Here is a 15,198-nt window from a genome sequence, read left to right as displayed (position 1 = left end):
ACACCCACAACGTAGGCTAACTTGGCCGTGAGCTAACAATCTTCATGTCACCTTTCATTTCCATAAGACTATGTATACAATCCGCTGGGAGTTTCTATTGAAGAACATCATAATAACATACTTAGCAAAATGTAGTTAAGCTTAAATAAATCTATGCAAAAAATGTAGTGATGACATAATAGGAAAAATCTTACCATGATGTCTCGATGGATGTTACCGTAGTTCAACACGTGCACTAGTGGCACATATTGAGAATAACTTGGAGGGGTATGACAATTCATCTTAAAAGTCTCAACATCTTTAGTCCATGAAACAAAATGATTTATCTCCTCGCAATTTAGCTCAGACCCATAACTGTAGTAGGTTTTGTCTACTAATTTTCGTACATTTCTTGAAGAATGGAAATAAGCTGTCAACTATTTTTATAAATACAATATAAATTACTTATTCAATATGTTTGAGAAACTCACAATAGAGGTAGAAGTGGAAGCGTATGAACATCGACCAAAATGTTGATATTAGCTTCGTCGACATTATCTTCATCCATGTCATCTTCAGGATCATCACCCAGATCAAAGGTGACATACATACCCTCCTGAAAACCATATGCCTTTCATAGTGCTGCCCAATTCGAGCAACCAAAATGGGAGTAGGTCACCTTTTTGTATAGCTTTACGTTAAAAGCATAACGATGATCTGCATATTCTCATGATCTTTGAAATCCAACTTCTCCAACACATAACGTCTTGCATGGCAGGAGATGCACTAGTTGAATTGTAGAAAGCGGAAATTACACGCTGAACAAACATAAGTCATGCTTAATTATGGAAAAAGACTTGTCGTCGTTGCGTACCGTATAAACATCAAAGGTCTCGTCGAGCTTAATACTGAAGCGCCGACCACCTTCCAGGTGAGGCCTGTCACACAGACCCCGGTCATCGCCGCAGTACTCGCACTCTTGGATCCTATCGTCGTCGACAGACATTTCCTATGCTCATAATTCAAAGATTAAAGTTCTGAAATTCAATATATGTACTACAAAAACTAAATTAGATCATTATTATTCATCAAGGGTTGAATATCGGTCTGTCGGGTCTTTTCTTGAAAACTCTTAGCTAACATGGTGTATATATTCTACCATCGGTGATGGTCGCTCCTCCCTTCGTCCCCGAGTGCATAACACCAAAATGTCTAGCACACGGGAACGAAGGAGAAGCGACCCCCACGACATCAGTCGGGATTCTTCTTCCTCTCTAACATTTGCGACCGTCGGTGATGGAAGCTCCTATGTTCATTTGAAAGTGCATTACACCAAAATGTCTAGCACCTTCAAATGAAGAAGAAGCTCCCCTCATGACAACAGTCGGGATTCTTCTTCTCTCATATATGGTGGACACTCTCCCTCACTGTTTTTTTCACTGTCATGTATGGATCCCCGACAGACTTAGACTCAACCCAAAATGTCGTTTAATTCTCTTTCTGGCAAATCCAAGGCACCCAATATTTCCTATATTCTAGCAATAGCCATGCTAAAATTCATGGAAAATTCTGGCATGACCTTTGCTAAAATAGGACATATCGAGCACTTGAAATTTGCCGGAACGGTAATGAATCAACATTCTGGCAAAACATAGGCCACTCCGAGGTGTTCTCTGCATTGATAATGAAACATAAGTGCATATAACAGGGAGTAGCATCACGGATACTTTCTAAAAAAGACTAGCTTCATCACATTGTCACAGCTACTCATCTACTACTCTACTACATCTATGAAAACATCTACATCATCATCGACATCAACAACATGGGGATTTGGCTGGTCTCACCTCAAGGTCGGAGGGGGTCGATGATGGGGACGATGGCGGGGATGATGCAAGGGCTCCTTGATTTCTACAAAAAATATATAAACAAAAACATTATTATCCTAATTTTAGGAATTAGTGAAACCCTATAAGCTTCAATTAAACATTATTATGCTGATTCAAAAGACCTATATTTACTAAAAAAATATTATCTAAAATACCCTAGTTCTAACCCTAACAGCTATCCATCCATCCATCCATCTATCTAAAGCATAACTAAAGAAAACCTAGTTTAATCCATCTGGCTATCCATCTATCTATCCAAGCATTAAGAAAAACCTAATTTCATCCACCCATTTATCTATAAGATTGCTACTAGTAGTAGGTTCATATATATGAACACATAGGGTTACATATATCTACATTCTATTGTACTCAAAAAACATATTTAGTGCTCTAATGATGAAATGGGCTCATATATATGAACACCTAGGGTTCATATATATGAACAAAATTAGTAAAAAATCTGAACATATTGCATTTGCTAATTCATCCAACAAATTCAGAGATACCTAGCTTTTGGGTGAATTGAGAGGAGAAGGAAGTACTCACACGGTCGGTAGCCCGGGGCCTAGAAGGGGATGGAGAGCGCGGGCGCGGGGGAGGGCGGCCGCGCGTGGGGGAGGGACGGTGCCGGGGCGTGTGACCATAGTGCGAGGGAGGGCAGCCGCGCGTGGGGAGGGTGGCCGGAGCAGTGCGGGGGTGGGCCGATGAGGGTGGGAGAGACAGTGGAGATAGAGAGTGAAGAGGGGAGACTGAGAGGTCAGGCGGGGAGGACGATGATAACATGTGGTTAGTAGTAGCGCGTGATTTGGCCCAACGCTACCGCTAAACTCAATAGTTGTAGCGCCGGTCTAAGACAAGCGCTACTGCTAAGTGGGGACGGGCACCTGGGCCTGGGCTGGCCATAACAGCAGCTCGGTTCACCAGAACGCGCTACTGCTAACCACCTACTAGTAGCGCTTGACACTAGCACGCGCTAATACTAATTAGCAGTAGCGCGTCTCTTTAACCTGCGCTACTGATAAGACTTTGTGTATAAGGTTTTCCCTAGTAGTGAAATGGGATATGAAGATATTGGTCGATACATATAGAGGAATAACAAAGAAGCCTGTTAAACATAAGAAAGTTTTCCTATTAGTTTATCTTTCAGAACATAGGACAGTTCATATTCTTGCTAAAATTCACTGAACAAACATGAGAGCCTACCTGGTATAGCTGAATTGGCGATGCTAGAAAGGATCCATCACATAGTCATGAGTGAAGAAACAAGAAAAACATTAGAAAGGCAAGAAACACTACAATAGTTCTCCAACGAGTCAAATATTTCTCGCTAGTATATGGTTCTCCAAAAACCTAGCATGGTTCATAGTCCCAAGTTAACAAACACTACAAGAAATGTGTTAATCTATGACGGATACAAACTGTCACATACGTGCGCAAAACCGTCAAGGTAGGTCGTCTGTGACGGACCTGAAATCCATCATGTATATCACGTCATAATTTAACCACCATGCACTCGATGACGGATCGTCTGTACCGTCATGGATCCTTGACGGTTCTTGACCGTCACAGTTTACTGTCAAGTAACGGGGTTAATCATGTACTCCACGTCATCATCTGACATGGCTGCCAACATGGATCTCACATGGCGGCCCATGTGGTAGTCGGCCCAATTAGGATTTTGGCCCACCAAATTTCATCTCGTCAAGACCATCGGCCCATGTTTCGATCAGCCTTGTATGAATTTTAGCCCATTAAATTTCAGATCAGTCAAAGGCCCACTAATTGCAATTGAGAGATAGCCCATGAATTCGTTTCTTTTGGTCCATGGAAAATTAAGTCGATAAAAAAATTCTGATTAAATATGCTCATTGCCTTATAGAAAAAAGGAGTTTGCATCTATATATATATATATATATATATATATATATATATATATATATATATATATATATATATATATATATATATATACAATATACATAACTTCTTTATAAAAAAATGAAGAAATACACAGCAAAAAATGTAAGTACAGATAATTTTTTTTCAGATCTAGCCTACTACTCTGAGCTATACTATTCTGCATCCACCACATCAAGCACCGCCGAGCGCTCGCGAGACATCAATCAGACTTCATTGCCATGGCTTTTCTCTGGCCACTGATCTGGCAAACTTCTTTAAAATAAAATTAAAATAAAGACGACGCCAGAGATGCCCTTGTCGAGGCGTTCGCTGTTGCTGCTCGTGTTGGAGGCGCCAACGTGGGGGGGTCACATCCAGGCGAGGAGGAGGCTAGCCATCGGTAGCGCTGGATCCCGTGACGAAGATGACGACATCGGAGTGGCCGACGAACCAGGCGAGGCAGGGAGGTCGGGAATGGGCCGCCGGCATCCGGATCCGTCCGGATCAGGCCGGATCCCGATGAATTTAAAGGAGAACGGCGGCTGGAAGGTGTCCTCGGGTGACGCCATGGGCGCTCGGCCTCCATTGCTGCAAGGAGAGGCAGAGAGAGAGATGAGATAGGAGAGCAACCGAAAGAGAGGCAGCGCGAGGCGGGGCTCACCGGCGTGCTGCGGTGGGAGGCGCGGGCGACGGCCCGTCGCGCAGCCGGCGGCGGAGAACCTAGAAGGTACTCGAGTGCGGCTGCTGCTGGTATGGTGCTCGTGTTCGTGTGAGAGGATAAGGTACCAACGAAAGCACAAATAGATAGTAGAAGAAGTAGGGACCGTTGGATCGAGTAAGAATGAACGGTGGAGAGGCTTGATCCGTGGGAGGCCTGGTTGGACCAATCAGAACGCAGCAGGCTAAAAAAATTCTCCGGCTTTGCGGTGTTCATTTGCATTTTTTTGAAATTTAAAAACAAAAAACTTTATGATCAGGGTCAAGTCTTGGCACCCTCATGTTTGGAATCCTTTCGTTTTCTTGTATACGTTTTCTTGTAGACCTAAACATAGACTCAAGAACACAAATATAATTTTTCAATCCAAGTTTTCATACCTTTTAAACCACTTGCCGTTCGAATTAGAATTATATGCGTTAAATATCTAGAAATGCACTTGGTAGCTTAAATATAGCAAACAGATTTCGAAAGATGCCAAATTTTGACATGGCTCATGTAATCGTGTATCTTGAGTGTAGAAAAACATTCAATGCGAACGGATGAAGCATCGGTTGCTTCGCCCTCAAAGTAGACCCGTTTTCTCTCGAAACCGTGTTTCTTCTCGCGGATGGTTCAATTTGTAAGCAATGTACATCATAACTTTGGCGAAACATTCTCAAATTTTTACCATGCCCTACAGGAATCATATGATCACAACATGCCAATTTTCATGCTTTTCGGAGTTCGTATTCATTCTTTGGAACTAAAAAAACAAAAAAACTCCATGTTTGGGGTCGCATTTTGGCACAATCCTGTTTGGTATTCCTTTCGTTTTGTTGTATAACACTTAAACAAAGACTCAAGGACACAAATACGATGTTTCAACCCAATTTTGCCAACCTTTTCAACCACTTGCATTTCAAATTTGAATTATATCAGTTAAATGTCTATAAATGCATTTAATGGCTTAAATATAGCAAATGGGCTCAGAAAAATGCCACATTTTTACATGAATCATGTAATGATGTATCTTCAGTGTAAAAAAAATCAATGCAAACGGGCTCCGAAAAAACCCAAGTTCATCGAATTGACCACCCTCCTTCCGCGTCCGTCCTCCATTTCCTGCGTCTGAGCTGTTGTCTCCTCTACCCTTGCTCCCCGTCCGTGCCGCGATCCTTGTCCTGCCCTAGGAGATGTTGACGTTGAGTCCCCGTTCCTCCACTGTAGCCATGAGTGATACATGTTGACATTTTTATCAATCCTATTTTTAAAATACATGTGGATATTTTTCAAATATACTCCTAAACATTTTCCTGAATACATGTTGAACAGTTGTCAAATGCACACTGAGTATTTCTAAAATACATGGCAAATATTTTTTAAACACACATTGAACATTTTTCAAAGATGTTGTCAAATAATTTTCTAAATACATGGTGAATGTTATGTAAATGTGCTGAATTTTTCTTAAGATACACGCTAAATTTTTTAAAATATCTGGTAAAAATGTTTGAACACATTTTTTTCTCAAAATATGTCAACCATACTATAAATGCACGGTGGTCATTTTTTAAATACGTTGAACATTTTGTAATAGATACATTGAATTTTTTTTTAGATACACCATGTTTGAATTACGCTATGAACAGTTTTGAGTGCACGACAATTAAGTTTTTAAATACATGATGCACATTTTATAAATATGCGATGATTTTGTTTAAGACGACAAACATTTTTTAACGTACATATAATGTTTTCCCAAAGACACATGAACCTTTTTTTAATATGCACGAATATTTCTGTGGTGTATGTGAACATTTTATATATTTGTAGCGCGTGTTTTTACCAAAAGTAATACAAAAAAATGTAAAGAAAACGGGAAAAGAAAAGAAGATAACAATGATAGAGGGTCCGGTCAACAAGCATTTTTTACTAAGTGCGTTGTAACTTTTTCCATTTTTTCACGGAAGTATGTAGGTAGCATTTTTCTGCTCATAAAATAGCAACGCCCACCAAATAGCCGTTTCTGTTAAGACAAATGCTATTCGACGCCTTTAGCGGCTCGTCACGTTGGGCCAGCCCAGTTTTGACTTCTTCTTTCTGTTTCCTAAACTTCAAAAACTTCACGCGAGATGGGTTTTGAACCGCGGCGAGTGAATTCAGAGTCTGACGCGACAACCACCTAACCAATTCACTTGGTGTGGTTATGTGCATGTGTTTTTTATTTTCTTTTTTCAAATTCTTGAAACTTTCTTAATGAATTTTCTTCTGCAAAATCAATGTACTTTTTCTCGAATTTGATGAACCTTTTAAAATTTTAAGAACTATTTTTCAAATTCGATTAACCTTTTTAAATTTTGATGAACTTTTTTAAAATTCAATGAATTGTTTTTCAAATTCGATGATTTTTCAAATTTGATGTTTTGTTTGAAATTCAATTAACTTTTTTTCAAATTCGATGATTTTTTTTTCAAATTACATCATTTTTTTCAAAATCGATAATTTTTTTTGCCACGAACAAGAGTACTTATGTAGCAAACTGGTTTGTCTTTTCCTTCTAAGAAAAACGGCACATACTATAACAAAAAATTTAGCGAACAAAAAAAAAGTGATCAAGTGATTGAACGGCAACTAGCTTGCGAGCAGCGGTAGCCTGCGAGCGTTGCCCTCGCCAGGCCCATGCAAGCGATGCGGGCACTGGAGTTTGCTAACGGGCGCTGACGGCGCCAAGGTGGAGGTCTCCTTTGTTAACACACCTGCTCACGCCATTGTCTCCTAATACAGGCCCACACCTGTATGTCTACCTCTTCCGCTGTGCAAATTCATCTGACCAGTAAATGCCACCTTCATTATCGCGTTGTTCCATTCATCCACTTAGCAGGAGTAGGCGAGCTCATCCGACCTTTCGCCGCTCTCAAAACTATTGTTGTCTTTTCATAAAAAGACACATTATTGCCTACGCATGAAAATTACAAAAATAATGAGGCTCAAGTATGTTTGGTCTGCTCACTGTAGCTGTAGAGGTTAGTGCTACGTGGTTTGAATCCCCATTCAATTTTTCTAAAACTAAAAAACTCCGCTTGTTATATTAAGCACTTAGAAACCCCTATATCTGAAACATGGACTCTGCCAAGCGGCAGCGACCCAATCACATGAGCGTGAGGTCCCTGTTACGATCCGCTTGTACCACATCACTTGTTTTCTTTTCTTTTTATATGTTTACAACAACGATACGACGCAACAGCAGCAGCATCATGCTCTTAGTTGATTTGAGCAAATACGTACGGATATCATCATCGTGTACACGTACGTGTACCTTTTTACGTGCGAGGTACATTAGTACATGAAAGTTGTACAGATACCTGGATACATATAGGTGTACACATCGATGGACTTATGCATACGGCCGGTCCGGGAGAGCAAATTGCTGTCGTCCGTGTGTATGATTTTTTCCTTAAAAAAAGCATCAGAAAGCTGCCCATAACAATTCAACAACTTGAAAAAAAAGAAAACAAAGCCCGATATGTGTGGGTGAAACACGCATAACACGTCAGCATGAGCCATCCATGACGGTCTGTGGGGTATGCAGTTGGTAGATACGTGACGGTATCCATAACGGTCCATCGTAAGGGCGCCATTGTTGTTGGGCTTGTTCTCATCTCGCTAACCTGTGACGGATTTCATGACGAATAAGAGAAATCCGTCATAGATCATGACGATTTCTTAGAATGCCACCATAAATCCGTCATGGAATAACAGTTTTCTTGTAGTGAAAATTACATAGTACGTATAGTGAACTCATGGTTCTGAAAAATATCACGTACAAAAGAATCTATGTACAGAACATGTTAAGCAATGCACGTATGGGCCAATATGTAGCATGTTGGAACTCTAGACAACATACCAAAACTACGTCTCAACTAATTATAATCAAAAGGAGCATGTTGAAAGCACACGAAATCCATGCATGTTTACAGTTACATAATCACTAAGAATATGACTGATAAACCATAAATTTCCATGCCCTCTTCTGCCAAAAATATGTAACTATATAGATTCAACTTTTGCATAGTCATGATGACCCTTTTCTCTATCTTGAGAGATAAAGACCAAGCAACTGAAAAAACAACATTTCTAAATAAAAAATCTAATGAAAATGATCCATCAATTGCATCAGATACACAATGTGTGGAGATTTAAACTTGTTCGAAAATGCATGGTAAATCTTTACAGAAATAGTTTATTAAAGCTATCTGAACCCAACTCAAAGAAATCAATAACTGGCTTAGGTTTTGACCTAGACATGCCCATTTTGCAAACATGGCTTCAGTGAAATGTTTGCACCCAACAGTACATTTTAGGACCGAGCTAAAAAAAAGAGAAACCATAAAATCATACTGTACAAGACGTTGATCCCCAGTCAATAACAGATCAAATGATATTCAAATCTTTTTTGGGAAATCAAAAATAATACTTGCCTGTAGAAAAACAATGGATCGACACTCGATATTGAACGCATTCTCATCTTCAAATGAATGCACAAATAAATATTGTCTAGGTTTTTTAATTACAATGATGCTTAAATCAGCTTTTTTTCTTGCAAAAAAGAAGCAGCTTTCGAAGATATATTCTTGAATCATCAGCAAGCTTCGAAACAAAATTCAATTTCTACCCATTGAAAGCTGGATGCAAAATGTGTGATTTTCCATCTCTGCATATGAGGGCATAACTTAAAACAATGCACCTAGGAAAATAAGAAAGATCAACGACCAAACATTTATTCTTCTTCTTTGTGAAGGCCAAATGCATTCCGTGAGCTCAGACTCTGCATGCAGTTCCACCAGAAGGGAAAAGCACGAAAGCTGCCTCGGGTGTGTTTGGTAGGGTGCATGAGAGTGAAAGTTTCCTTCTCCACCCACTTTTGTGTATTTGATAGAGTGTATGAAGGGTGCATGAATCCACACTAGCTCAACACAAATACACTAGGAGCATGCATGAGGAGAGTATGCATGAAGAGGGGTGTTGAGATGAGCATGCACGAAGAGGAAACAACTATGCTAATATGAGAATGCAACCAAACACAACCTAAAAGACTCCCGCTTGAATGTTCAATAAGAAAGGATTACCTCCTGCAGTATAATAGAGAACCCGATGGGTGGATGAAGAACCTGAATGGTTTTTTTCATCTGCATAACACATACACTGCAGTTTATGAGAAACCCCCCTCCCCCCTCAAAAAAAATATCACCCAAGAGAGGCATGAGCTAGCGCACCTATGCGACCGAAAATAATAGATGTGCCAACCCAGATCACGAATCAAAGCACATGAACCGGCCTATAATGAAGAACAAAGAATTTGACATGTATATCTGTGAATGGGGCCGCCAGGGGCGGCCAAACATAGGCACACTTCGATTGTCGCATGTGCAAATCGAACAGCTGGAGAGAACAATCCTGTGACCAAATGCAAATAAGAATCAGTTTTGCTAAAGCGCATCTAGATGTGCCATAAGTATTGCACATCTAAATCCTAGGTCATTGATTTTACGTCGAGTTTCGTGTGGATATTTTTCTTTTCCTGTCACTGAACAAGTGCGTATGTGGGATTGTTGGGATGGCAGAATTTTTGTCCGCCAGGGGAAATTGGTAAACGCACTCGTCGCTGACGGTTAGTGTAATCTGGACAGCTAGATGAAATTAAGTGATTTTGATCATGAGGCTGTAATCAATTAGGGACGTCACGTGTAGGTTAGGCTGGGTGCGTTTAGTGATAAATATGTTTGCTTGTTTAATACTAATAGAGCATATGTAATTTGTCTCAATAAAATAGTTTTCAATGCATTTGCACTTTTTGAAAAATGAAATTTAGTCTATTTTTAGTTCATAAACATTAGTTAAAATAGTGAATTTTCTAATGGAATTTTTAAATCCATAAAAAATCTTGAATTTTTTTTATAAAAAATGTTATTTCTTTTCAAACATGCAAAATATATCTTTTTATAAAGTAAGCGGATTCTATTTTCCTAAATTTTTTTCGAGAAACACATGTAACTTTATTCATACACATAACAATTACAGGTACACTGATTTGCACCTAAGATCCAAGAAATACAAAGTAACTCCTATGACTAAGAATTATAAAGATTTTTTTAAACACTTTTTTCGCGGTATCAATCTCCGCTCGAAGAAATACTTCAAAGACTTCGGTAAAGAGGCTGCAGCAATGATATTGTCACTCTTTCACCGCACGAACATTACCAATAATAGTTTTTGAAATCGCCTAAATAATAAGCCGTTTGTTAGTCTGAGGCTGTTTTCTTTAGTAATAGAGAATGGGAAGGCCACAGTAGGCTGGCCTACTGCGCGATATGGGAACTATTCTTCACTTTAAACACCAAGGGCCAGTGCTGTGCAAAGCGTGAGCTCCTATATGTCGGCCCAACCCAGGCAAAATGTTCAGTCCGGGTTCCGCTCGACAGGGGGCCTATTGGTGGTGCTATAGTGTGCTGCTCTCTTTTTCCTTTTTTGTTTACAGTGGCTTTTGTGTTATTTTTTTAAAACAAAAGGCTATTTATTTTTAAAATGATTTTTGAAAAATGTGATATTTTAAAATATGTAGTTTTTAAAAGTGTAAACATTTTATTCAAACATTTTCTTATAAATAACGGGAAAATAGAACTTTACAAAATTCTTGAGGAGTTTTTTGACAATTTGGAACACTTTTTGGAAAATCAGGAAGATATCAAAAAAATAAAACCTGGAAAACTGGTAGAGAACAACCAGAAAGGAACCTTATAAAAGGAACAAAACAAGATAATGGGCAGGCCCACTCTATCACACGGTACAAAGATCATGTGCGCTTGCCCGACATCCCCTGCAACAAAAGTGCGACAAATATGGAAAGTACACCAGCGGGGCAAAAAAAAAAGTGTACCCTTCCTCGGGTCACACATTGCACTGGGATATTCCTGGGGACAGGGCATCCCTGCATTTTTTTTCTCTTTCGTTCTTTTTTTTTAACTTCAAAAAATGGTCATAGGTTCAAACAAATGTTTATGAATTCAAAAAAAATATCTAAATTTGAAGTTTTCATGAATTTTGATTTTGTTGCTACATTTCTAGAATGTAAAAAAATTCAAAAATTGCTCAATTTGTAGAAGTTTGCTGGATTTCAGAATATGTTCATTAATTTGACAAAATAATCTTGGATTTCAAAAAATATCTAGTTATTTTGAAAAGTGTTCTTGGATTTAAGAAAATGTTCCCATATTTCAAAATTGTTTCAAATTTCAAATAATGTTTATGAATTTGAAAAACTGTTATCCAATCTAAAGAATGTTTCCGGCTTTCAATAAGTGTTCTGAATTCCAAAAATTATCCCTAAATTTAACAAATATGTACGGATTTTTAAACTGTTCAAAAGATTAAAAATGGAAGAAATAAAATGGAAAAAGGAACGAAGAAAATAAATAAATAAAGCAAAAGCAAAAAAACGTTCTTGGGAATGTTCTAGACTTCCACAACTTGTGGGAAGCCCAAACAGAAAAATGGGATGGCCCAAGTAGCACTGCAACACTAGGAGGTGTGCGTTTACGATGTGGATCCTATTCCGGCGTATGTTGGAGAATAAATACGGACTCCGTATTGTGCCGCTAGTTATGACTGATCTGGCCCAATCAGCAAGGATTCTCTTCCGGTTTGGGATAGTTCTACAACCTTCCATGACCGGTTCGTGTCTTTTTGTGTGATTCCTTTCATTTTCTTCTTCTACTTTCTTTTTCTTTTTTGTTTTCATTAATTATTTGTAGTATATTATATTTTTACTTTTTTCTTGTTCTTTTCCTTTTTATTTCACAAACATATTTCAAATTCGTGAACATTTTCCTAAATAATGATTTTTCTTAAATCCTCCGCAATTTTTGCATTCATTAATATTTTAAAATCTCTATTTTTCGAAAATATTTTTAATTTTCTTGAAATACTTGAACATTTTTCAAATTCATGGAAATTTGAAAGCATTGCAACTTTTTCAGATAATGATTTTTCAATTCTTGAACAATTTATGAAATGGCAAACATTTGAAAAATTAGAAAATATTTTTGGAACCTACGGATTTAAAAAAAATGATTTGCAAAGTATTTTCGAAATTCATGAACATTTTTAAAGTTCGTGAGAATTTTTGAAATTTTGGAATATTTTTAGAAGTTTGCAAGCATTTTTTTGATACATGGGAACATTTTCCAAACACGTGATTTATTTTTGAAATTTAAAACATATTTTGAATTTGGGGAATATTTTCAATTTCATGACATTTTGAAAAACTTAGAACATTTTTTGAAAATCATGACCTTTTTGAAATCCCAAATTTTATTTAAAGAAGCAGAAAAAAGAAAAATAAAGAGGACACAAAAAGGAAAAAAAGAGAAAACAAAAAAAAGGGCGCGCGGCCCGGGTATATGGGCCGACACAAAAGTGCGGGCATTTTGGTGACACCCGTCGCACCACATGCTAAAGAAAGAGGTCCTTCCCCGCGTAAGGATACCAGAGATAGTGAATCATAGAAACCTCTACATTAGCATCTTGAGAAGCGACCAGAAAGGCTTCCCTGCCTCTGCCATCGTCATTGCCGACCGGATAGTGCTTGAGAAATGAGTAGATGCTATCCTTTACATAGTAGCAATAGGTTCTGGCTCCCCTTAAGGGCGTTTGGCAATATACCAGCCTGGAGTGCATCGCCGGAGCTAGCTGGTTGTGGTTTCCCTTAAGGGTGTTTGGCAATATGCCTGACTGGAGTGCATTTCCGGAGCAAGCACGTTGTAGTCGCCATGGTGCTTGGCAAGGCAAAGAAGAGGAGTGAGAAGAAGGTTCTAATTGTTGGGTCTAGAGCTCATCAACGATGGTGTCGTAGATGGAGCTACGACTCCCGCGTTAGAGAGCCGTCCGTCATCACCACTCTAGCAGCCCTCTTGGTCAAAGGGAGGCCAATCCTATTTCCTCCTGTCCATGAAGCCTGATGGGAGGTAGGCCTACTTCTTGGTTGTGTCCATGGCGTGCAACTGTGGAGCTCCCGGCGGACCAAGTGGTCTCGTCCCTAGCGCATACAAGATTGGTGCTGCTCGGAAGTAGTTGTGGACCCAATTGCATCTCTCTTATGGATTTTGGGGGTCCTCTTTGCATAACTTAGGGACTAGGTTGTAATTCATGTCTAATTTTTAACAATGGGCATCCCCGTCTCAATAACTTCTTAACGGAAATATACCAGTATTCTTTAGGTACAAAAGACATTAAACACATAGGCACCAGCAATGGAGAAGGGAGGTCCACGGTTGGTCCTCGGCATTTTCCATGACCCATGAGGTGTCTCAACACATGGCTGTTCAAGAGCTGTGGAGCAGTCTAGAAGCGAGCATTACGGAAGAAGTAATCAAAGATTTGTTTTCTAACCAACAAACTTGCTAAGTACTACCACGTGGCACGTGTACGTAGTGCGTGTCCTCGTTGTATATTTCACTCCTATTAAAAAGCAACGGATCGTGTTTTCCTCCTGTCCTGGCGGCTGGAACCCTAGCCGCCGCCAGGAGACCCAATCTTTCAGCGCCGTCCTCCGGCGACTCCCCTCCGCCGGCGACCTCGGTCGTCGGTGGTAAGGGGGGTCGCCGGATCCACGCGTGTGGATCATTTTTACTCCCTCGTAGTTTAGATTTTTAGGTTGTTCATCGTTTTTGTTTCGGCGGCGACGATGAGAGCGCTGAATAAAGATTCTTCGGATCCTTCCTTGACAAGGCCATTGGTCCTATGGTTCGGGATGGATTTGGAAACCAGTCTGTTCAAGCAAGGATGGCGTGGCGGTGACGACATTCTTATGGTGGACCTGTGTCCTCGGGCTCCGCCGTTGCGCCGGCGTTTGCTCCAGCATCGGCACGGAGTTTGGGAGGTAGTCCAGGAGCGGATGCAGATTGTGGTCTGCATCGACGACATCTGGAAGACGGAGCATGTGCTGGGTTCGTGGTTCGTGGATGGCAGGTATGGTTTCCTTCCGCGACGTCTTAGTCGCGGTGGGATGCCAAATCTGGAGTTCGATGGCGTGTCCGGGGTGTTGCCCCGGTCTGTTTCGTTCAACGATAAGGGCTTCACTTTTGGTGAGCCACCTTGGAGGTCCGCAAAGCTGCATATCAGCGATGGAGTCGCGTCGAGCTCAGGTGAGGAGGTGATCCATCATTCTTTTCTTCGGTGGCTGCTGCCGTGGTGCCGGAGGCAGGTGATGGGCGTTGGTGTCAAGCTCAGAGATGTTCTACTATCTTTTCAGTTTTGTCATGTCGGTCCTTACGTGACTTGTACTTTATGATATGAATGAGACACGTATTACCATGCAAAAAAAAAAAACTCCTATTAAAAAGCACGCTGAAAAGAAAAAGAATGCGTGCACAACATCTTACTCATCGATCTGCTCCGGATAATCCAAGGTCAAAGGCGACCGCAATTTACGTCCTTGTAACTGAAACAACATACGCACGTACTCCTACGTACCAATATGCATCGTGCAAGTAACTTCAATAACGGCAAGTACGTACTTGGAAACTGCTTGTCAATGAAGAGAACATATGTGTAGATCGACGGCTTGGTGCTTACGCTTTACATCAGCGATGGCCACTAAGGTCAAAGTAGGTCCGGCCGCCGTACGTCACCACAGTTATCAACTCGAGCTGCCGTGCAAGTTTTTCAACGCTGATCATC

General features: G+C 40.1%; 1 long non-coding RNA gene across 1 annotated transcript; it reads right to left on the bottom strand.

Moving 5' to 3' along the window:
- Positions 1-3,835: 3,835 nt before the first annotated feature.
- LOC119282496 lies at positions 3,836-4,548 on the bottom strand. Its single transcript, XR_005138749.1, has 2 exons — positions 4,429-4,548; positions 3,836-4,355 (listed from the first exon to the last, which is right to left on the bottom strand). It is a non-coding gene; the product is annotated as an uncharacterized LOC119282496 (long non-coding RNA).
- Positions 4,549-15,198: the final 10,650 nt, after the last annotated feature.

The sequence above is a fragment of the Triticum dicoccoides genome, chromosome 3B (genome assembly GCF_002162155.2).
Source record: "Triticum dicoccoides isolate Atlit2015 ecotype Zavitan chromosome 3B, WEW_v2.0, whole genome shotgun sequence".
NCBI classification, from domain to species: domain Eukaryota; kingdom Viridiplantae; phylum Streptophyta; class Magnoliopsida; order Poales; family Poaceae; genus Triticum; species Triticum dicoccoides.
Note: the sequence above shows the minus strand (reverse complement) of the source record. Positions and strands in the feature narration are given on the sequence as shown.